Source organism: Mus caroli, chromosome 15 (assembly GCF_900094665.2).
Source record: "Mus caroli chromosome 15, CAROLI_EIJ_v1.1, whole genome shotgun sequence".
In the NCBI taxonomy this organism is placed as follows: domain Eukaryota; kingdom Metazoa; phylum Chordata; class Mammalia; order Rodentia; family Muridae; genus Mus; species Mus caroli.
Window position 1 is genome coordinate 13258716 of NC_034584.1, and position 25474 is coordinate 13284189.

Consider the following 25474-nt stretch of genomic DNA (forward strand, 5'->3'; position numbering starts at 1 on the left):
GGATCCCTGGATACGGCAGTCTCTAAATGGTCCATCCTTTCATCACAGCTACGAACTTTGTCTCTGTAACTCCTGCCCTGGGTGTTTTGTTCCCAATTCTAAGAAGGGGCACAGTTGGACACACATAATTTTAAGGGTATCTCAGATACATGGAAACATAGTCAATTCTAAGTATTAAATATATCTCTGACAAATACTCACTTGAAGCCTGGAAGCTATTCTCAAAGAGAGTTCATAGGAGGGATAGATACTTTGACAGAAATGTTGGTTCATAGTTCAGAATAAGCTCTTTACTGGATGCAGATTATTTTGTTTCTTTAGTCCTAGACTTTATCATTAAAACAGATTCTTTATAAAATAGTCTTTGAATTAATGGATGTTTTTATCCCGGGTGCTAGAGTCATCTAGCTAAATATTTAAAGGCACTTCTGAGAATATACTTGGATTTTAAATTTGCATATAGTGACATTATAAAGTTTTGCTTTAAGAGGCAAGATGTTTTAAAGTAAAGTGCAAAAGTGTAACTGAACATTCAAGGTCAACTTGCTAGATAAAATAAGTTTCAGGACAAGAAGGGCTATTTATTAAGATCTGTTTTTCTTTTGTTTTTTTTTTTTAATCAAATGTCAATAAATAAGCTTCCCTGTGCTCAGTCCATGGGCTTTCTATCTTTAAAGAAGTCACAATACTTTTTAAAAATATTTTTATTATTTGGGGAATTTTAGGCAATTTAGTTTGAATATATTTACTTAGTACTTCCATAGCTGAACTCTCCATCCTTCCATTCCTTCACAGACTACCCTGAGGTTTCTGTGGATTTTTTTTCTTACTTATTCAGTCCATTTTGTGCTGTCCAGCTATTCTTGGAAGTTTGGCTTCCCTGACATGTAAGAGAACTTCTAGGGCGATATCATTAAATAAATCTGACTACCTGTCTTCTAGACATTTTCTAATTGTAATACATTCTCAGCTAGTGACTGGATTTGATGTCTACCCATTCCCCTCTTGTCTATGATTTTTATCTGTTTGGAGCTGGTGCTGGATACGTACATTCTCTAACAGTAACTGTGATTTCAAATGTGTGTCAATGTTCCTTGGTATCTTGAAAACACTGTTTCCTTGAAGTTATCACCCAACTCTGGTCCTTCAAATAATATAAAACTGCTGTGAATATAGTGGAACATCTTTCTGGTATATGCTCAGAAGCAGTAGTTGGGTCTTAAGGTAGAACTATTTCTAATTTTCTGAGAAATTCTCAGATTTATTCCCAGCATGGTTGTACGAGTTTGCAATTCTAACAGCTGTGGAGGAATGTTCCCCCTTTCTCCACATCCTCACCAGCATGTACTGTCACTTGATTTTTTGATTTTAGCAATTATGATTGGTGAAAGGTGGAATTTCAGGGTTAGATTTGATTTGCATTTCTCTAATGACAAAGGATCTTGAACATTTCTCTAAGAGCTTCTCTACCGTTTTAGGTTCCTCTGTTGAGACCTGCCCTCTTTTAATTGGGTTAGTTCCTAACTTCTTGAGTTCTTTATGTCTTTTGGATATTAGCCCTCTGTCAGATATAGGGTTAGTGCAGATTTTTGCTCCATCTGTAGGCTGCCATTTTGTCCTATTGATAGATTTCTTGACTTAACAGAAGCTTTTCAGTTTCATAAGATCCTATTATCAGTTGTTGATCTTAGAGCCTAAGCCATTGATATTCTGTTGATAAAACAGTCTTCTGTACCAATGCGTCCAAAGCTATTCCCCACTTTCTTTTCTATTAGGCTTAATGTGTTGGTTTTATGTTGAGGGCTTTGATCAATTTGCACTTGAGTTTTGTGCTTGGTGATAAATATGGATCTATTTACATTTTCTACAGGTAGCCGTTCAGATAGGCCAGAACTATTTATGGAAGATGCTTTCTTTTCTCCATTGAATGGTTTTGGCTTTGTCAAAACCCAAGTGTTCATAGGTTTGTGGATTTATTTCTGGATCTTGACTCAATTCTATTGATCAACCTGTCTGTTTCTGTATCACTACCATGCAGCTTACTGAAGCAGATGCAGATAGCCACAGTTAAATATCTCTAAATTTTAGGCCTAAGAGAGCTTCTATGTAAAAATGTGGGATTTTATTTAAAGTGGTTAGATTTTAAGATGACATTGTTTTCACGATGACCAATGGGGTATCTAAATATCTTTAATTTTTTGTAGGAAAAATATGCACATACTTACACCATAAAAATATTCGACCAACTAATGTGGGGATTTGAACTTTCTCATCCCCTTTGCAACACTAAATATTCTATTCTTTCTATGTTAAATGTTAAAACAAAAATAACTAGAAAAATACTAGTTTTAATGTTTCTACAAGAAATTTGCAGCTATTAAAAAGTGTTAATGTTTTTGCTAAACAATACTTTTGGACATAAAACAGAATTCACAACATACAATAAAACAATTTTAGCCTTAACTGAAAGATATAATGCTAAAAGGGGTTGACAACATTCTCCCATATATTCATTTCTAAACAAGTCATGACTGTAATTAATTGCCCTAAACTATGGAAGTCAGAGTTCCAAGAAAGGAACAAATCATTCAAAAACCAACTTTGCAGAGTAGTTTAGAACTTATTTGTAACCAATTATTGCTTGTGTAACCTTCATCAAATTGTTAGACCTCTGTAATCCAGAGAAATTTTTTCACTGATGAAATGGGGTTAATGATGTCTTGGTTGCTTATATGTAGTTAACATTAAATGATGTAAACTCTCTAAAGTGCCCAGAACATTTAATGATTTTATAAAAGAACAATTTGAAATCCTGCTTTCTCATAATAGCCTCTGATTTCCTCATGTTTTTAGAGCAGCAAGTCCTTTCTCACAGAATGCAGCCTGATACCAGAAGATAGCCTGACTCCAATTAAATAACCTAGAGAACAAGATACTTCAGTCTGTCATATATATATATATATATATATATATATATATATATATATATATATATATGCACTGAGTCCTAAGTTTGTCTCATTCTGATAAGAGTCATTTCCAAGAGGAAATGCAATTTTTGAAATTATTTCTTGGAGACCACATGTTTTCTCAGGATACGATCCATGTCTTTGTCTCCATTGAGAGAAAATGACTGGCAAATGTAAGACGTATATTTTCCTCTGAGTTCCAAGAGGTTATCCTTCAGGGTGATTGTAGGCTCTGTAAAATGTTGATAACAGCCTGTCAAAGCTGATGTGTTTACATTGATTTTTCATCGGGCAAGCAACGTACATATTGTGTAAAGTGAGGGTCTTTTCACAGCAGCTTTCTTGAATTTGAGAAAAATCACCATTACATTAGAAAAAGAGAGAAAGACAGAGAGAGAGAGAGAGAGAGAGAGAGAGAGAGAGAGAGAGAGAGAGAGAGACTGCTTGTGGACGTTGTACATCGTGGTGCGGAGCCTAGTGCGCACCACGATGTACAACGTCCACAAGCAGTCAAATAACCAACATTATTAAGTAGCAATGGCTTCTTGTAAGACTTATTTTGAACAGGTAATTGTATAACAAAAACAAACAAAAAAACATTGACCCAACCAATCATAATTTTGGAGTATTTCATATAAAATCTGACATTTCAATGCAGAGGAAAGTGCCTATATAATATGAAGAACTATTTAATATTAGATTATATTTATGTGGCTTAAAATTGAATTTAAAATTCTGGTACTCTAACACATCTTTTACATTAAGTTAAAAATAGCATTTTTATATATTCATATAAGTAGTGGTATTTTAAGAGATAGTTATCTCCCAAATACGATATTATAAGTGCAAAGTTAGGTACATGTAGATGCATAAGAAATGGAAACTAACTATAAACCGTAGTGAAAAGGTATGATCCTCATTATCAACAATTCAGAAAACTGAGCAAATGTAGAGAGAAAAATCTCAGTAACATCAGACTGACAACGTGAGGAACTTATTTTTTTCTGAGCACACAAAAAAAGAGGAGCTTTTATTAATACTACATTGTTTCTTAATCAAGTTCTTTGTGTAGAGTATAAGTATATAATGCTTTAGCATCATTAAAATAATAGAAATGCAAAATGTCATTTTGGAGTTCCAGGAAAGCATTCCTCTGATATGCCCTTTTGAGGACAATTAACGTATTCACTATCATTTTTTGACTATACATAGATCACTCACACACACACTTCTGAGCATGTTAAACTAAAAACCATTTTGGTAACATCACATGAAACCATTAATATCACAAACAGATATTAATATATTCTATTCTCCTTCTTACGAAGCTACCTCTTCAGTAATTTTCCCTCTAATAAATGACTCTAAATTGGTGTTCTAAGATTCAAATAGCATACTATTTATGGGAAACTCTAAGACTGTCAACATCACAACTGTGGCTAAAATGATCTCAGTACTGTTCTAATGGACTTTATAATAACATTTCCAGCTAAAAGTATATCTTATATACTATATGCAGAAATATATTCTTGTTTTTTTTTTCTAATAGGCTTAAACTTTCTTTTCAATTCTTTTTTTTTGGGGGGTGGTGGTGGGGAGAAATTCTCCTCCACCAGATGGAACACTTATCCCTCACTGCTCTTGTGGTCATTAGCCTAAGGTTAGATAGACCAGACACACAGATGAAAACCAAAATACTTCTCTTTTTCTAAAGCAACATAGCAATAAAATGATTCCTAATAATATTCTTCTATGCTTACAGATAGGTATCTTGCTCATTCCTTCTGCAGCAGAGAATACATGTGCTTGCCATGTTTTAAAGCCTAAGTGTAAAGAGTGCACTGTCTTTCTGTTGAAAAATGAGATGAATAGTACAAAATCGAAGAAAATAACCCTATGAAATATGAGTTATTAAGAACAAACCTCCTGTTACTTAATGTTTTCATACTTAATTGCAATTTTCTGTGTGTCTTGAGCATATGAAATATACTCACACATTTGAGAATGCCATATTTAAAATGCTATGGAATTTATAATTTTTTCATTTGAAGTGTAAATAAAGAAAATATCCAATTAAAAAAAGAAAATAGTGACTTCAATATTGAAAGGACTGAACCTGTGTCCATCACATTTAAATAATTTAAAGTCAATCATCTTTTCAGTGAAAGGGAAAAAATTCAGCCCATAAAAATACAATTCAAACAGAATTATGAAAACCATAACCAAAATAAAACTAATGTAGTTTACTCAAATTATACCAGTATTTGTCTCGAAATAAATAATTTATTAAACATTATCACACCAAACAAAGCTATGAAGACTTGGTGCAAGTGTCCAAAATGTCATTGAATACGTGTGATAGACCTGGTCTTGGAAGCTAAACATAAAACTGAATCAAATAAGCTTTGTTCAGCTTGGCATTTCTTACAACTCAATTTGAAAAACTGATAAATAAGCAAGCACAATATTAGGAAAATAAACTCTCCGATATGCAAGCTGCTATCTGAATATACAAATATGTTTCTAGTGCCTACATAAAGAAGCAGGTAATACATACTATGTAAGCAAAGACAGACATTAGACAGAAATAGTAACAGAGAAAAAACATAAACACAATGGGGTGAAAGACATAAAAGATATGAGAAGTGTTATCAAAGGTTTGTTTTTGTTTTTACGTTGTTTGCAAGGTAAAAGGTACAGCAGCTGAGCCTTTGTTAGTGCTCTTATATCTACCAGTTCTCACACAGGAGAAGAGAGCACTCTTTTATTCTAATGACTTTCATAGTTTTATTGAGACTATACTATAATTACATCATTCCTTAATTCCACTTGTTCCCTCTAAGCTCTTCCATATATTCCACATGTGATATATATATATATAATCTATCAAAATATGTAAGTACTACTCAAACTGTATAGTGCTATTCATAAGTGTACATTCAGGGATGGCCATTTATTTTGGATAACCAGTTAGTTGTTTTATAACCAGTTGTTTTGGATAACCAGTTGGCATCCTATTACCTGAGGAAGACTTTTTATCCCACTCTCAGCAGTTCTTATTTGAGTGTTCTTCTTTGTTTTGAGTTGGGTCCTCTTGTCTTTCCTCATCCACTCTAGTATGTTTATTGTTCTCCTTGTTCAGGTCATTTTAGGTAGTCATATTAGTGAGACTTTATAATTGTAACTTGCACTTTCCTGGGAAACACAATCTCACACCAAACTCCCTGATACTGTGGTACTCACAGGCTATCCACTGTCTCTCCCACAATAATGCCAATAAGAGAACATTCTATCCTTGTGTTTTGTTGTTCATCGACTTTTTCATACAGTATTCTTTGCTCTGTTTTGCAATCTCCAATCTCATCCTACTTGCACAGCCTTTAAAATTCATGTTCATTTTCACTTTAATAATAATAATAATCAACAATAATAATAAAAAGGCAAATCAAATATCAAAACAAGAAAACAATAAGAAAAAACACCCAAAGAAACTGAAATAACATTACACACCCATATCTCCAACCAACCAACAATCCAAGCAACAACAACAAAAAAACATGGCTTAGATTTTCTCCAGTTTTTGCCCACTTTAGCAGTGACACATATCACTTTAATCTCATGGAATGGTCCATACATTCAATTTAAAAAGTTGTCTGTGCCTCCCATAACAATCATGGCATGATTATACCATTTTGTTTTGTGTTGGCCAAATACTCCAGGGCAGGAAGCTTTACCTGGTATTATGGTTAATGTATCCAGTGTTACCAAAGCAACTGATTTTTTCTTTTACAGAGGGTATCACTTATAGAAAGATTCTAGGTTAACACTGGGGCCATGTGCTCACCTCCCATCTCACTGCCTGTGCCTGTACTGTTTGTCACAGTCCCTGTGAGTCCATATGTACATCAGCCCTACTGTGGCTGGAACCTATTCTTTTCCTTGGAGCCAAACATCACCTCTGGCTCTTTCATTCTTCCATTTTCCTTTCTCACACATATCCCTGTGCATTGAGAAGAGCATCTAGATGAAAAGATCTCATTTATAACCAAATACTTGAAACTTGTGACTCGTTGTGGATAGCTGTGCTATTTTCCATCTCTTTCATGAAGAAGATTCTCAGACATGGATTGAATGAGAATGCAAATATAGTGATATGCTATTTGGAATCATTTTCTTCCTTTATTCCTTTTGCAGACTAATTGCAGTAAGTTTTACTCCAGGCTCATGGCTTAGCTATTCTACAATTTTTGGCCACGTTAGCAGTGTCATTTATTGGTTCAATCTCATGGCATGGGCCATAGTCTAATTAAAAGTGGTTTCTGACTTCCATATCCATTGTGCCACTACTGTATGTGTGCATCTTGCAGGCATGTCACTTTTTTAGGTCAAGGCACTTATAGCTCCAAATTGAGGATAATTATTCTCCTGCAATAGGGTGGAGTGGAGAATACCTTCCAGCCTATTCATGCTAGTCAGTAGGTATGAAGATACTAATTAGGTTTTAGCACAATTTCTCCATTTTTGATGACTTTAGCAATAGGACTTTACCATCTGTGTGTTGAAAGCAATAAAGAGCCTTGACAACTATACCCTGAAATGTTTGCTGGGGAGCTCTAAAGGACATCTTGGCCCAATGATTCCACTAGAATAACCCATTGCTAGATCGAGAGCGTGCACTTAGTTGCACACGATATTTAATTGTGACATTTTCTTCACCATTATGTGCTTCCTTCTTTTAGGTTACATTCATACATGTGTGTAGTTTAGGAAAGTTGTATAGTAGTAGTTTTCTCAAATTAACTTTATTTTTATTTGACTTATACATCATTTCCTTCTTTAACCTTCACTCCTATCTCTCTCCTCCTTTAAAGGACATTTTTATTGCCCAAAAGGCAGCATTTGTTTCATATCTTTAAGCCTTTTCATCTTCTAAGTTCAGACCCCATTTTAGAAAACCTGACCTAAGTTTGAACTCAGACAAATTAACAGGCTGGAACCACCTAGCATTAGTTTCGAAGTTTCCACCCAGCAAAACCTAAGACTAGCTCCTGTCTCTAGGCTAATCCCCAATAAGACAAGTATCTCAAGGTTATTACCCCAACAGGTCTGCACACCCAGATTACAAGCCCACTCCTGCCTAAGGACCATCAATGTAGAGAGAAGGGGATGAATCCCACCATCAGTCAGTTATGTTAAAGGCCATACTAGCTTTCCAATTAGATGCTTACTATAAAGTCTTGCACTGATAGACATTCAGAGTTCTCTCACAACCAACAAACATCCTGCCTGACTGTGGTGTTGGAGAGGCCCAGCTGGCTGGAATAGAATAAAGACCCTGCTATGAGTTGCAGATTAGCTCCTGTCTGTTTTTTGGGGAGGATCACTACATTTCCCTGGGACTACAATCTTATATTTTCAATCTCACAGGCGTCATTGTAAATGAAAATTGAAGATCTTTTCATTTAGAAAATGTTTCTTTGTAACCGGCTTAAAAAAAAAAGTAAGAAAGAGGTAAGTGGGGAGAGAAACAGAGATGAAAAAAGAATGGGAGACAAAGGAAGAATGTATCTTGATTATATTAGAGATCAAACTTGCCTCTACACTCTGCAGGGTGGTTCTCTAATGTCCAATCCTGAGAACAATGGCCAATGTTTAAAAAGTTTGTGAAACATGAGAGGCAGTAGATGCAAATTTTTCCTGTGTGGAAGTTAGGAGATAAGTTTTAGTGCAATATGTGTATTTGAAGTGTCTTACCTCAAGAAACCTGAAACTCCCCACCTATGAATATATCTGAGTGAATCCCTTTGGGCTAGGGCCTGGAGAGTCATGATTTCATATTGCCCCAAATTCTCATAGTCTTGGGTTGTATTGAGGTATTAGATTTCTCCTGAGATACATTTCTATATTTTACACTTTTCCCCAGGAAATTATCTCTCTCAATGAGATATTAAATTCACTCGCATGAGATATTATAAGATGTTTTAATAGAACTTTTAATTTCCTATTTCGGGGAGTATAATTCCCTTTTCTTTTTTAGTCTTGAATATTTTTACCTATTTTTTCTTATGTAGGTTTTGAATATTACATTTTTGTTTTAGAAAGTTGTTTTTCATAGGTTTAGAGTTGTTCTGAGACCTCTTTAGTATTATTTTCTAGCTAACATATTCAGGTTTTATTTTCACATTTATATTGTTTTGCTTGAATTGATTACTGCTCAGTGTTCTCCTGAGAAACAAATATTAGTATTCATATACTCTTCCTGATAGCAAGATAGACACTTTCTTTTTATATGTAGATCTGTGTGTTTGTGTGTGTCTGCATGCATGTGTGTGTTCTCATGTATGTGGAAATCAGAGACAATCTCCAGTTTCATTTCTTAATTTCCTTCCTTCCTTCCTTCCTTCCTTCCTTCCTTCCTTCCTTCCTTCCTTCCTTCCTTCCTTCCTTCANCCTAAGACAGGTTCCTCTCTCTCTCTCTCTCTCTCTCTCTCTCTCTCTCTCTCTCTGTGTGTGTGTGTGTGTGTGTGTGTGTGTCTGTCTGTCTCTGTGTATCTCATCACTAATGACGATCCAGCCTTTCACACATGTTCTGGTTATATGAACTCTGATTCTTACACTTGTGAGACAAGAACTTTATCCACTGACTGAGCCACTTTTTTTAATTGTATATTTTATTTGTTTACCTTCCAAATGTTATCTTATTTCCTGGTAACCTCTGTAACTCCCCTATTCCATCCCCCCTTACCCTGCTTCTATGAGGGTGCTACCCTACCCACCTACCCACTCCTACCTCACTGCCTTAGCATTCCTCTACATTGGGGCATCAAGCCTTCACAGGGCCAAGGGCCTCCCCTCCCATTGATGCCAGATAAAGCCCCTTCAGATCCTGCATTCCTTTCCCTAACTTCTCCATTTGGGTCTCCATGCTCAGTCCAGTGGTTGGCTACAAGAATCCACATCTGTTTGGTCAGGATCTGGCAGAGCCTCTCAGGAGACAATTATACTGGGCTCCTGTCAGCAAGCACTTCTTGGCATCAGCAATAGTGTCTGGGTTGGTGTCTGCATGTTGGATGGATCCCCAGGTGGGGCAGTCTCTGGATGGCCTTTCCTTCAGTCTCTGTTCCACTCTTTGTCCCTGTATTTCCTTGACAAGAGCAATTCTGGGTTAAAATTTTGGAAATGGATGGGTGGCCCCATACCTCTGTCGGGGGCCCTGCCTAACCTCTGGATATGGTCTTGACAGGTTCTCCCTCCCCTTTGTGGAGTATATCAGCTAATGTCATCCCTGTTTGGTCCTGGGAAACTCTTCCTTTCCTGGCCTCTGGGACTTTTTGGTTTCTACCCCCAGTTCCCCATCCCCCATTGCTACACACCCCTGTTCATTTTCGTGACCTTCTATATATCACCTCCATCTACTTGATTGAGCCACTTTTTAAAACCAGTCTTTTTCTTTATTTACAAACACTGATTATGAAAGAGATGTACATCTGTATTTACTTTCAATCTCTCCTGTTTTGTCCCTCCATCTTTAGTTGTTCTTTTATGTTGTTCTATGGCAATTGCCTTCTTCATTCAGGAACCCCCCCACCCCCAATTTATTTCCTTCATTGCTGTTCTAGAGACTACCTTTCCATACCAAAATTGCAAATGTTGGAATTCTTTGATGCTCAACTCTTTCTCTTCTCCTCCACTCTCTCTGCAAAAAATTATCATTTACTTCTAACACATTAGTATTCTACTATGACTCAAATTCTGCTGTTCATGTAAGATTTTTGAACTCCAAATAGATTCAATCAACCATTGTGTTATGACTTCTATTTGATTATCCATCCCATTAATATTCAGGTTCAACTAATGCAAATGTAGAAGTTTCATTATCATTCTAAGTCCAAGTACATGTCCTTTGTCAATTTCTAATCTCAAATTAGATTAGCCGTCAAGACTGTGCCTACTTTCCAGGATAGAAACATGAATCGATAATGTTTATACATGTTCTGGTTCATTTCCCATGATTCTGACACATTTATATCATGCTTACCTCAAAATTTTTCTGTTTTTACTATATGTCAAAACTATTATTTTCTAAATATAAATATTGCAATGACATTAATATACGTCTATCTTTATCGAAAGACAAATACACTTCCTATGTATGTAATTTTAGGAACAGAACATTTTAAAAATGTGCAGCAGAAAATTAATGAATTTTAAGATGCTTATGCCTATTTTATGTAAAATCCAGTAAAGCCATCTATATTATATATTTCTTACAGCTGCAAGGAAATTAATTTTGTTTATAAGCTTCTCTCAAACAAGGCTTACAGTTGCCTATCTTCTCCCGCCAATTCTAGTCTTTTGTTTTTGTTTTTGTTTTTGAGGCAGGGTTTCTCTGTGTAGCCCTAGCTGTCCTGGAACTCACTTTGTAGACCAGGCCGGCCTCGAACTCAGAAATCTGCCTGCCTCTGCCTCCCGAGTGCTGGTATTAAAGGCATGCGCCACCACACAAGACAAAACATATTAATGTTACATAAACTCTTAAAGAATTCAAAATAAAAATCACTGGACACTTCTGAATGTTAGTGATTGCCTTATATGAATGCTATCGGCCAATTTTCCTTAGAGGTACAGATGTAAATTTTAAAAATGAGTATGTAATGATGAATATATCCAAAGATAATATAACAATGTCTAGGCGACTGTTTTTCAATAATTTATAGTTAGAACATTCAGTTTATAAACTGATATAAGAATGGAGATTATCATGCAGTCATCCCAGTAGATGCTTTAAAAAGCTACTGACAGGAAACAAAAAGAGATACTTCCTAATTTTACTGGAGCTAATTGTAAATCTCATAATTTATGGCACCACTGTCCCCTTCCTCCTCCTCCCCCAACTCCTACTCTCCCTCTCAAATCTTCGTTTTTCAGAGTCTTACTATGTGTCCCAGGCTAGATCAGAACTTGAGATACTCTTTCCCTGGCCTGTGGGGACTTGGATTACAAGCATGTATCACCATTCTCAGATGTATTACACATAATTTTCAAGTGATTATTTGCATTAAGGTAGAACCTGAGAACTCAATCAAGATTATTTTCATTATTATACAGATTTTTAATTTACCTAGGTAAATAAAATATTAGAATCTTTGGTTATTTTCTATTACTTTTAATAGTTTGAGTTTATAAGACAACGAAATCATTTTTCCTTTTCCTTTCCCTTTCTAAACCTTCTAAATCCCTGCCCCCACATACCCCACACACTTAGCTCTGTCAAATTCATTGACTCTTTTCCTTTAATTACTACTACATGAATATATGTGAATAATAAGTTAGTTTACACTGGTGAAGTGAGCCATGTCAAGCCAAATTATAGTATTTAAAGGCATGTTTATTGGGAAGTAGTTCTTAAGCAGTATCATTGATCCTATGGAACCAAGGAATGAGGGCAGAGAGGTGACCTTGCAGAGGAAGACAGACAAAAGGGGGAAGAAAAAGGGGGCAAAGTTTGTGCTTGCAGGATTCACAAAGGGAGAAAATACAGAGCGAGACAGACAGACAGACAGACACAGACACACAGAGAGAGAGAGAGAGAGAGAGACAGAGAGAGAGAGAGGACATATTGAAATGACTGGATTATAGGAAAGAGTTTCTGGGGGAGGGGAAGCCCAGACCCTGGCTAGAAATTTCTGCACAGAGGGTTGGGTATATCATCATGTTGTCTTGTAAAAGGAAAGAATTGAGAAATGCTGGAAGAACTTGGAGACTAGGTCCAATTTAGTACGTTAAATATGTACCTCAGTCTCTTTTACTGTGTCTGAAACCCCACATCCAAGGCTCTTGTTGATAATAAATGAATAAGGGGCAACATAATTATCTATGACTACTTCCTGCTGATATTGGGGAATTAGGCATCAGTATGGGAGAGAGGCAAAATGCTGGACTCTTATCCAAATCCTAGAAGGGTAGATTGAAATACATAAACCATATACATACATACATATATACATACATACATACATATTCACATATATACATATACACATATACATATGCACGTATATACCTAAACATATATACACATATACATATATGTGTATATCACACACACATATATATGTATATATACACACACACACATATCTCAAATATATCATACACATATACACTCACACAATAGAAGATAAAGTTAAAGAGCTTGAGGAGATAATTATTTTCCCCTGGGTGTACATTTGAAACTTTTAGATTAATTGTCTTTGTAGTTGGAGGAGGGGAATCCAGAGCCAGGGAAAGGGGAATGTATCCTACACTCAGGAATGGGCAGGTAGAAAGAGAAACAGGCTGCTGATTGACAGTACTTATATTGAGTCATTTGACCTGTAACAAGAGGATCCAAGTGGATCACCTGAAGCTTATAAGAATCTTTTAATTTTATAAAAAAAGATAAATTTTAGATAAATTTTAGATAAAGATAAATTTTATTACCAGTTTTTGTAATCTGTACTGAAATCTATATAATAGAAAAAAACAGTAGACCATGCCCTTGTGTTATAGTGGAGACTTGGGAAACAATTTAAAATATGATCAATGTTAAAACTCTGAAAATTTGAAGTATTAAACAACAGAGGCATAGTAAGGGGTAGAAATGTAAAGCAGTCCTCATTGTCTCATGTGTCCTAAGTTCTTCCATCCTCCAGCCTTCATAGCCTGCATTTACCAGTCTTAAACCACATTCTTCAACCATCAAACACATTCTTAGAAGCCTTCATATCCTTATGTGAACTTTACTCTGCACTTTTTCCTATCTATTTATCATGAAACACATGGTAGATTACTGGAAGCAATCATTGTAAAGGGAGTTTCTTTAGATGAGGGAATAGTAAAAAGTTACTTCTTTAACTACTCTAGTTCTCAAACTCCTCAGAAACCCTACAAGGATACATTGCAATATAAATGGCCTATGCATGAAGTAATATGGCAGAGCATAGTCCAAAATCCACTACCTAGATAGTTTTCCCAGGCTTTTATGGTCTCTGTGGCATCAGGGCTGAGGCAGTCTTTGGACATCAGACCCAGAAGATGAAGATGCTCTTTCTGCGGAGAAGAAACATGGGAGAGATTCATGTTACCTCGTCTTGGGCAAGGTGGAAATATTAACTATTGAGGTGTCCTGTTTGTTCACAGTTAACACAGCCTACAAGGAAAAGGGGCAGTCTTTCCCAGTTGTTAGGGTACCACAATCCAGGTGGAGACCTGGATTTTCTTGGAGAACCTGGGGGTATCATCTCTAGGCTTAAGGTTTCTGCTGTAATCTTACCTGCAATACTAAAGTACCTTTTTAAGAGTGAGACATACAGCATAAATATAATTTTAACATTCTAGTTTTGACAAGTGTGAACAATCTAATGTCTCCTAAATTAATTCCAAGTGTGCTACTATTATGTTACAAGGTTTGGTTGTCAGGACCACCAAGATAGTAAGTTGTTTTGGTTTTTGTTTGATTCCTTGTTTTCAACCATAACAGAGATGGTTTCCAGCAATGTGGTTTCACTCAATCATGATGACTGTGAAGCCAGGACTCCACTTTCTTTATTCCATAAGCTGACATCCACTCTCCTGTCCTTTATATTTTTTCCTCTGCCTATCAGGGTGTGGTTAAGCCAGCACTGTGGGCCATTTAAAATGAGCAGGCTGTTCCTTCATTGTTGACATTACTGTCCCCGGTGAGTCTGCAGATGGAAGAAAGGGAGGACGGGAGTGGAAATGAACCTAGGCAGCAGCACCTGGAACTGTGTGTGCAGAGGTGCTCAGCTATAGCGAAGGAGGGAGAGGGGCAAAAGAGAGGTTCCTAAAAATTGGATATAGGGATTTCAGACAAATTTGGATAAATTTTTCAGTTTTAAATCCAGAGGTATCCATTCTCCCTGGCTTTGCTAGACCCCAGAGGTTAAATGTGTAGCATCTTACTCATAAGTCTGAGGACATATGGAATGTAGGGGGAATGTAAGGTCAAATATCTTTGAACCCAAGGATCCCAGGGTCAAACATCTGGTCTTTGTTCCTGAATGGAATGTCTTGCCTTGGAAGGCTAGCTCTTGGCAATGGATCTGAGAGATCTGGAGATCCACAAGGAGCTGCTCCTGGTGCTCTGAGGTTTCTGGGAGATGGTCACTCCGCAAGTCCGAAGTTGATCAAACAAAGTGAAGAAAACTATGGAAGAAACGAGATATTCTTCATTCTTATGTGGGGCTGGGGACTCAACTCCCCTGAGTCACACGAGGTGAGCAGTTATTTTCCACTGGTGAGATAAGCCAATTCCAGCCAAATTAAAATATATAAAGGCAAGCTTATTAGCAAGCACTTCTCAGGCAAGTTCCCTGGTCCCAAGGGGTGAGGCCAGATAAGTCGCCTTGGGGAGGGATGACAGTAGAGAAAGAGAGGAAGAGTTGTACATCCAAGGAGAGAAAAATACAGTGAGACAGGGAGAGAGAGGAAAGAACAAAATGTCTACATACATCTGTTAAGAAAGAGCTCCTTGGGAAGAGAAGCCCAGTCCTTGGCTGGAAAGTTCAGGAACATGGACAGGGGAGGGTGGGGTCTCAGCCACGCCCTGTAACAGGTAGAGAATGAGGGATGCTGGGAGAACCTAGAGGCCAGGTCCACTTTGGTATGTTAAATATGCACCTTAGCACCATATCCCAGGTTGGAAAACTCAACATATACATTTTGAAATTTTTGTAGATTTTTTTTCTTAATTAATCATTTTATTTGTTTACATTTCAAATATTATCTCCCTTCCTGGTCTCCCTTTCCCAAACCACCAACCCATTCCCCTCCCCTTTGCCTCTAAGAGGGTACTCCCCCACCCACTTTGATTTTTGATGTTCAATGTAATTTTTTCATTTAAAAAAAAAGAGGGGAAATTCTATATTGAAAAGAATTTCGACTTTTATGTGAATATTGTTGAAAGTTTTTATATGTTTATTACATTTTAATTATAATATATATACATACAACATACAAATTTGGTAACAATATATTATCTGAAATAGATAGATAGTTATCCTCTAGAACTCTGTTATAACTTTTAATTTCATTTTAAAGTGTATGGGCTTTTTGACTGTGGGTAAGCCTGTTCTTCACATGCCTGAGGACAGAGAGGATTCGGATGCCCTACAAGTGCAGGTAATTTAGTGTGTCCCATTTCTCCTTGTCCATATTTGTACCATTTAGATACAACATTTAAAAATATGACTTAATGGAATACTTATTGCCTAAAACCTGTATTGTCTTATCTGACATCTAATATAAATTTATACTTTCATTGCCTTTTGATATTTTGTATTTAATTATTTTGGTGTTGTATATGTGGACAGGTAAGGAAAAAAAAGCCACACATGTAGAAATAAGAATAAAATTGTTACACATTAATTGTGTATACTGGAAGGTTCTTAGAAATTAATTTTAACCTTGGTGGTAAGTGAACATTGCTTTGAGACTCTATGCCTAACCACCAAACAAACAAACAAACAAATGATTAAAATGACTATGGTCTCATTTGAAAAAGTATGTTTTCTTGTTGTTTAACAGATTATTCTATGATTCTGTGCTTCTTATTTCTCTGACACATCATTTTAAAATTTACTGTTGACTTATCTTTTAGGTATATTAAAATTATTGATATGTATCAGAATATTGTCAAAGATCAAGTGTCCGTAAGTGTGTGGTTTTACTTCTGGGTCTTCAATTCTATTCCATTGATCAACTTGTCTGTCTCTGTACTAATACCATGCAGTTTTTATCACTATTGCTCTGTAGTAAATTTTGAGATCATGAATGGTGATTCCCCCAGCTATTCTTTTATTGTTACTGTTTTGGCTATTTTGGGTTTTGACCTTTCCAGGTGAATACTCAAGATACAGTCCACAGAAATCAAATTAACTCAGAAAGGTCAAGAAGCTGAAGGGCCCAAGTGAGGATGGTTCTGTTCCAGTTGGCAGGGAGAAGAAAGCAATCACAAGTGGGAAAGAATGTAGGGAGGGACCTTGGATGGAAAATGGACGGAAAGGGAGAGTCGGGGTTGAGGGAGAGCCTGGTCTGGTATTGTATGAGGAAAAAGGACTGAATCCATGAGGCCCAGAAGAAAGAATGGAAACAGGCAAGCTTGGCAAATAGCAGGTTGAGAAGACCCTCCAGAATGCACCAGAGACCTGGAAGGTGAGAGACTTTCAGGACTCAAAGGGAAGGGAAATGTCTTAGATGAAATGCCAATAGTAAGTAGAAGGAACTTTTAGAGCTCATCTCCAGCAGGAAGGTAGTGCATCAAGTGAGGGATGGGGTTGCTACCCCACAGTCAAAACTTGGACCTGTTATTATTCCTGTTTGAAAGAACTGCAGATATGGAAATGGAGAGGAGCCTGAGGAAAAGAAGGTCTAGTGACATGCCCAAAGTGGGATCCACTCAAGGGGAGGTCCCAAGGCCTGACATTGTTACTGAGACTCTGGAGTGCTCACAAAAAGGGACCTAGCATGACAGAAAGCTGGAAGACACAACAAGCAGCTGGAAGAGTCAGATGCATATATTTGCACCCAACCAAAGGACAGAAGCAGCTGACCCCTGTTGTTGAATTTGGGAAGGCTGGAAGAAGCTGAGGAGATGGACAATCCTATAGGAGGTCAAGCAGTCTCAATTAACCTGAACCCCCGAGATCTTTTAAACACTGGACCATCAAGCAGGCATCATACACCAGCTAATATGAGTTCCCCAACACACATACAGCAGGGCACTGCTGGGTCTGTGGTCATTCAAAGATGATGCACCTAGCCCTTAAGAGACTGGAGGCACCAGCGAGTTTAGAGGTCAGGTAGGGTGGAGGGTGGAGGTATGGGATGGGAAACAGTCAGAAAATGGATGGGGGTGGAATAAATATGGATTGTAAATAAATAAATAAATTTTTTAAAAATTTAAAAATCAACAAAAATATCTATCAGTTTAAAATTTAAATATTTTTTTCTCTCAAACATACAGGATGGTAGCACTTACAACCATTAACATATGCAAATAAAGTGTAGGATGTCTCATTAATCACCATCCTCAAATATGACCATGCATATGAGAATAACGTAGGGAAAAAATAGCATGGCTTTGATCTTCGTTTCGGGGTTGTCAGCCTGTCTTGGAGGAGAGCATTGTAGAAAAGAGAGGCTCACATTATCCTGCACATGATGAAGAGAGGGAAGCAAGGAGCCAAGAAACAGGAAACATGTCCTAAACCTAAATTCATGCGAACCACTCTGCTAATACAGAAGAGTGTTCCCATGAAACATCTTCAGAAATGCCAATAAATACTGGCAGAAAGCCACATTATATATTTCTTCAAATATTCTCTCTTTTGTACAAGATTCTCTTTTTGCACTGCTTAATGCACTGCTTCAATGATATGACTAAAATCATGCTATTATGCCTCTACACTCTATTTTTACTTATAATGTACTACGGATTGCTTCTAATTGCTTACTTTAATGATATCATATTTCATTGTAAAGGACTTCTAATCTTTGACAACATTTATGTTTAAAAACATGGCACGTCCTTCTGACCCACTTGTCAGAGGTACTCTGTACCTGTTTTGAATATCTGGTCATCAGCTGGAAGCACGGTGCTAGCAGAGATTTAGACTTAGAATATTTGTCCTCACTCCTGGATCCTTGCCTTCCCTCTCTGCTTCATGTATAGGAACTACATGTGCAAAATAAAGTGAGCCTCTCTTTCTACAGTGTTCTCTTCCAAGACATACTGGCTCCTCTGAAACTAGGATCAAAACCAAGTTTTTTTTCCTATGATATTCTCAGATGCATGCTAGCGATAGTGATACAATAAATAAATAAATAATAAATAAATAAATAAATAAATAAATAAATAAATAAAATAGGGACAGAAAATTAAAGCAAGGGAAATGGAATCATAATTGTGACTAGCTTATAAAACTACTAAAATTTGTGGGGTTTCACAAAAGTTTAGGGAACTAAGCTGGAGAAACTGTAGAATGTGTTAAGGGAAACTTTATTGGAAATTCTGGTTTGAGTATAGAGATCAGAAAACTCACAGGAATGAGAACAATAAAGAGTTTCACAGGGATTCAGACAGGAATCACTTTGCTGGAAATCAGATAAGAGGCCATGTATTTTACTGTGGCCAAGAATTTGTTAGCATTTTTAGTGTGTCCTGAGACATTGTGACAGGCCAAGGTGGCAGACTAATTTAATAAATACAGGAAACTCGAGACAGAAGAATATTTAGGCTGTTGCATAATGGACAAGCCATTTGTTGATTTACTATAACAGCTATATTCAAAAGAGAAAGGAAAATATTTTTGAGAGCGTCTCAGTAATTTGAAAGATTCCATTCATTGTATGCGATAGGATATAAACTTTTACTTAAAATAAAATGTTTTCTTTGAGAAAAAAATACTAGGTCACTCTATTCACTTCAGAGCACTTAAGCAAGATTTTTGTTGTTTTTCTGGTGTTTTGTATTTTGTTTTTATTTTTCAATTACTTGTTTGTTTGTTTGTTTTAAGCCCAGTCACCAGAAAATGTACAGCCATGCTACCAATTGTCATAAATACTGTTAGGTTTTAGAGCAGACTTTGGGATTTTCCACATACTGGTATTGATGGCAAGCAGAATGATAAAATTATGGGATCATAGAGTCATCATCCAAATTTTAGAGAAATACTTTCATGTAAAAATCATGTAGCATGGACAAATCACTATAAGGTGCCCTAGAAAGTTCGATTCATAACTCTGAGAAAATAAGGTCTAAGCCATAGTAATATCCTCAATGTATAACGATGTCATGAGCAAGGAATGTCTTCCAAGGACTGTTGCAGAAGAGGGAGCCTCTGTAGTCATCATTCAGCCACACCACAGAATAAAGATAAATGAAGTTTTTGAGTTCAATCAGTATCTCTTATATTTTAGATGATAGATTCAGGACTTAAAAATTTAATATTTTTCCTGCTTGACTTATATAATTTTTAAAAAATTTTCTCACAGTTTTCACATTCAATCTTAGAATGTAACTGTTTACTGCATTCGATTGTACATCTAGAGTATGTAGAAATATAAACATTTATATGAATATAGAAGTAAATATTACATATATGTGTATGTACATATTTATATATTGAAGTTCATAGCTAAGAGTCTCAGGACAAACTTTGAAATATGTTAATAGCTATTAAGTTCATTGAAAATGAAATATATTTAAATGACCGTGGCATTTTTTTCAGTCACTGCAAACAAAGTTCTCCTACTCAAATTCTAAAGAACTATAATGGAGATAATCTACTCTCTCCACAAGAGTGGGCATATTTGTTTTCTAATAAAAATTATCACTGCTAACCTTTCAAAGTGATTTATGCTTCACTAATTCAATGACGTCTTAACCTATTGTCTGGGAAACATATTTAAAACTTCAGAATCTATAAAAGATTCAGTAAAGTCTCTCTTGATGTTCAATTATTACAAACAATCTTAAACAGATATAGAAAGCAATTACAAGAAAGCATGAGTAGTAAGAAAGAATACAAATAATAGCAATACCTCATGCTTTCTCAGCATGATTCTGTTAAACACTGTCTATAAATAACTAAATAGGCTTTCTAACGTGTTCCTAGAGAAATGTGCTTACAGAGAAATTTTCAGTGATGTACAATTGCAAGCAGACCATTGAAACTTTCTGCACCATTTTGCTAAATATTGTTTTCTTAATTAACACTTACCAACTCCTCCAAATATTATTGTAGCACTTAAAATTATAGACATTTAATATATTTTGATTAAACCCAAATTATTTTTTTCGTTAATTTGGAGATGGTATAACAATTTGGCATGCATTTTGACTAGGTCATGACATGTAAAATCAATATTTTAGAAAAACTAAAGCTAAGATTTTTTTCTGTAATTATAATGTAAATATTTTAACCTAAAGTTTGAAGAAGCCATATGCTAATGAAAAGTTACAGTTGTGAAGATAAAGATTCATATTTATATTGCCAAAACACATTGAAATGGGAAAGTCATTATTGAATCTTTTCATGAGGTATTAAAATGGAAATCAGGTCAATGGTGACAATTTGTAAATTAAAGTAATATAATATGTAATTTAATCAATTAATAAAAAAGAATGGACAAGGTTTGTCAGATGGATTTCTTGGATGAAGAATGGATAATTTAGTATCTTTAAAACTTCAAAACACCAGTATTTAGCTCAGAGAAATAAATATGTGAAAAAAATTCTGAGTTTGCTTAAAGCCAGTCTGTGTGCCCTGTGACTGCTTATGCCTTCTGAAACAATGTACAAACACTGGGGATTAGCAGAATTCAGGTCATTCCCTGTCACAGGTCCTCTAAGTGGCCCACATGGCATTGAGGCACATTTGCTTCTCAGGCCAACACTGTTGGCTCTTACTGTCTTCTTCCATAACTACTTATACAGGCTCTAGCTTCAAAGCTCAGCCAGGGCCACACATTCTACATACAACCCAACACGATTCAGGTAACAGAATTCTCCCTGTTCTCCAGTCCAGCAAAATGGATCTGCACACAACCTATTAAGGAAATCCACATACTCAGTTATCACCATCTATAAGACATAAAAGTAGGAGACAGCATGCTTTTACTATAAATCCACTCCTCTGATACAAATGTTTTCTGGAGAAAATTACCTAAATTGACTCCAGGACAGAGAAATTTGAAAAAAAATCATAATTATAAGCAAAGGACTCAAAGATTTCCAAAAGAAAAAAATACATAGTTAACAGAGAAAAAAAGATCATAAACATGATTGAAAAAATGATAAATATAAATAAGAATTGATTTCAATTGATAGAAAGAAATATTGTACAGAACTCAAGGTAAAATCAAGGCTCTTGAAAACTCAATAACCCAGTCAGTAAACTTTGAGGAAAGCCTAACAAATGGAATAGATTGATCAGATTAGAAGATAAGGTAAAAGAATAGACCAAACCAAATATTTATACACAAGAGAAAGAAATATATGAGAGATCTGAGGTACTTGAACAAAAACAAACAAACAACAACAAAAAGAACAAAAAAAGAAACAATCAATCAATCAATCAAACAAACAAAAAGCCCACATTTTTTTGAATCATAGGCTTAGATGAGAGAGAACTCAGGTAAATGACATAAACCTCATCTTGAACAAAATGTGGATCCCTTTGAGTTCAATGGAAATTTTGTCTACAGAATGAGGTCAAGGACAGCCAACACATAGAGGAAACATATCTCAAAATAAAAACAAACTAACAAACAATCGTCAACATCAACAAAATCACTTCCACAAACTAGAGAACAATATATTCATACAGGTACAGGAAACACACAGAACACCATCTTGATGAGAGAAAAAAACTCTCCAATGTGTATCATACTGAAAACACTGAACATGCATACTTGTTAGTCCCCCACAGGACCCAATTCTAGTTGTCAGAACACATATATAATGGAACAAAACTATCTATAAATGCTCACACACACACACACACACACACACACACACACACACCACACCACACCACACACTACTTTAAAAATAGAATCTTATACTTGAATTGGGTAGAGATATTGACTCCTGTGGAGAACGATCTTACTTAGGATAACCTAATTTTTCTTTAATATTGTAAATACTTACACTCAAGGCATATAGTTGATCTTTTTAAAAAATCTAGTCAATGATGTAGTTCCAGATATGACACTACCAAACCAATACAGAAATAGCAGGAAAAATCAAGAAAACATTACCCAATGAAAAACTTCATCCCCACAAAAATTGGTTTAAGGGATAGTAATCAGTGAAATTTCAAGTAATTCAAAAGACTAATTGGAGGTGTAAATAACTCAATCAAAATATGAGTGACTATGAATGAATTTTAAGAAAATATAAAAAATAATTTTAAGAAAGTAAGGAAGTATGAGCAAAAATCGAAGGAATTACAAGAAACAAAATTATATATTAAAATGTTCAGTTATAATTTGGGAAATGAAATTATCAATAAATCAAATGAAAAAGTAAAACCAGTAGAGAGCTTCACCAAGAAATGAATCAAGAGGCAAAACAGACTATGGGGTCTCGAGACAAAGTAGGAAACAGAAAAATTCAATGATGAACAGAATTTTGAGAACTATAGAATTCTATTTAAAAGTACAGACAATAATTTTGACAGAAAAATGTAATATATATATATTATAACTTACATATAGGAAATATACTCAGTAAATCATGGAAGAACAACTTCAAAATCTATCATAAGTAATAGCTTTTCAGATAGCAGAGGCATTGACATGAAAATCCCTAACACTGAAAAAAAAAAGCATTTCCACTAATCCTAAAATGTCTGAGAGTTTCCCAGATATTGAATATACCTCTTCATTTACAAAATTATATGTCAAAATATATTACTAGATATAAGGGTTCATAAATGCCATGTTTTACTCATTATAGAGAGATGCAGAACATAGGATACAACTTACATGTGGTTGAAAATAGTAAAATACTATCCAACCTAAAAAACTCATTTATGACACCAGCTGACATTTTCAAATGAAAATTTGCTGTTGAAATTAAATAGTTCTGCATATAAATATCTCATTATTTTTTGTAACTTACTACTGATTTTATAACATTTATCTGATATAGCTTTTTTGATTTCTTCTAACCATTTTCAAACTTATTATCTTTTCCTGTGCATTGCTAAAGAACTCCCATATACAGGTAAAGATCAGGCACAATTTTAGCAACAAGTAGGCACCACATAGGAGTGAGGAGGATGAAATCAGAACAGATAAATGAACTAATGAGAGAGCTCTGAGCACTCCTGAGTATCTCTTTATTTCTTCATTCCACATTACATCTTAGCCTAATAATTACTGCACTTCACCATACTCCCACAATTCCTGTTGTTATTTTATCTTTCTTTTTATGGCCTTTTATTTATACAAGTTAAGAAATGTTATTTTAAATAATATTCTGATATTCATCGCTTTCTGAGGAAATCCAGCTTAGAAAATTAGCTGTTCAGAGTGAGCATGTCTGAATATTATTTTTTTCATTTGCTTTGTTTCTCTCTTTATCAATATTATCTTCCTTTATTTTGGTGCCTTAACCATAAGGGGCATTTTTTAGTGTCTTCCCTGAGGCAACAACTTTCTGTTTCAAGCTGATGCTGATGTTATCTGTGCAGCTGTCTTTTGTCTCCATAATATACCAAATTAGTTTCAAATTATCTGAAAAACCTCTTGCTGTCTGCTCCTATAATTGAACTTCCCAGAACCCATCTCAACGTTTTCTTGTTTAATTCTCACAAGTGGTAACTAACCCTAGGTATTTATTTTCTGTGGGCCTTTAAATTTATTTTGGAGAATGTTTTTCCTTCTATGTTTTAAATCTTGGGTGAACTTGATTTCTGGAGGTATTAAAATTCTTATTAGATTCCTTATAAAAACTTCCTCTTACCAAGTACTCAGTAATAATAATTACATCATTAGGTTCATATCTACAAGTACATACAGATTGTAGCTAACCAGAAAATAAGAAATAAGTTATACTAGAATTCATACCACTTCCAATCAGTAACTAGCAAATACATTTATATATCTGTGAAACTTTTTAATATAATATTCTACTTTGCTAGAAGGTTATGTTATAATTATACTCAAATGTGAATCCAGAGGTTTTTATTTAACATTTGTTTTGGAGAGAGAATTATATCAATTACACCTAGTAAAAACATTTATAGGAAATATCTGTATACATCTAGATCATAAGATGGAATTTCTCCTTACTATGCTTGCTTCCCACAAGTGTCTTTCTCACCCAATGCCTTGCAATGGGACTGATAATTCTCCCCTAAACCCTTCCATCTACATTAGTGTAATATATATTTATATTCTCCTATGCATTTTATACATCAAGGATCCATAATGAAAATTATATTTAAATTTCATAATATGATTTAATATTATAATCTCCAGTTGTCTCTATTTTTCTAACTAGGACCTAATTTTGTCTTTGTTGGGGCTCTATAAAATACCAAGCTTCATTTTCTTCACCCGTCATCTGTTAGCACCTATTTCAGTTCTATCACATACCTACTCTAGCTATTGCATAAACATCAGGATGCAAAAATTTATGGAATATCTGGTCTAGGAGTCCTTTAGATAAATACCAAAGATTGCCATAAATGGACATTATGTAATGACATCACAATAAGACATTGGAAACGAAAGTTATATTTAGACAAGTTGAGGTCATTTGTATTTGGAAATGATGTCCAATCAAACATAATGATGACCCTTAGGAAATGAATTTATTTATTTCCCTCAAATAGGAAAGATAGTTGATCCAAGATATTAGGTATAATGCAAGGTTTTACATTGGTGTTTAATAATTTAGGGGAAAGTGAAATGGACTATTTTACCTTCTG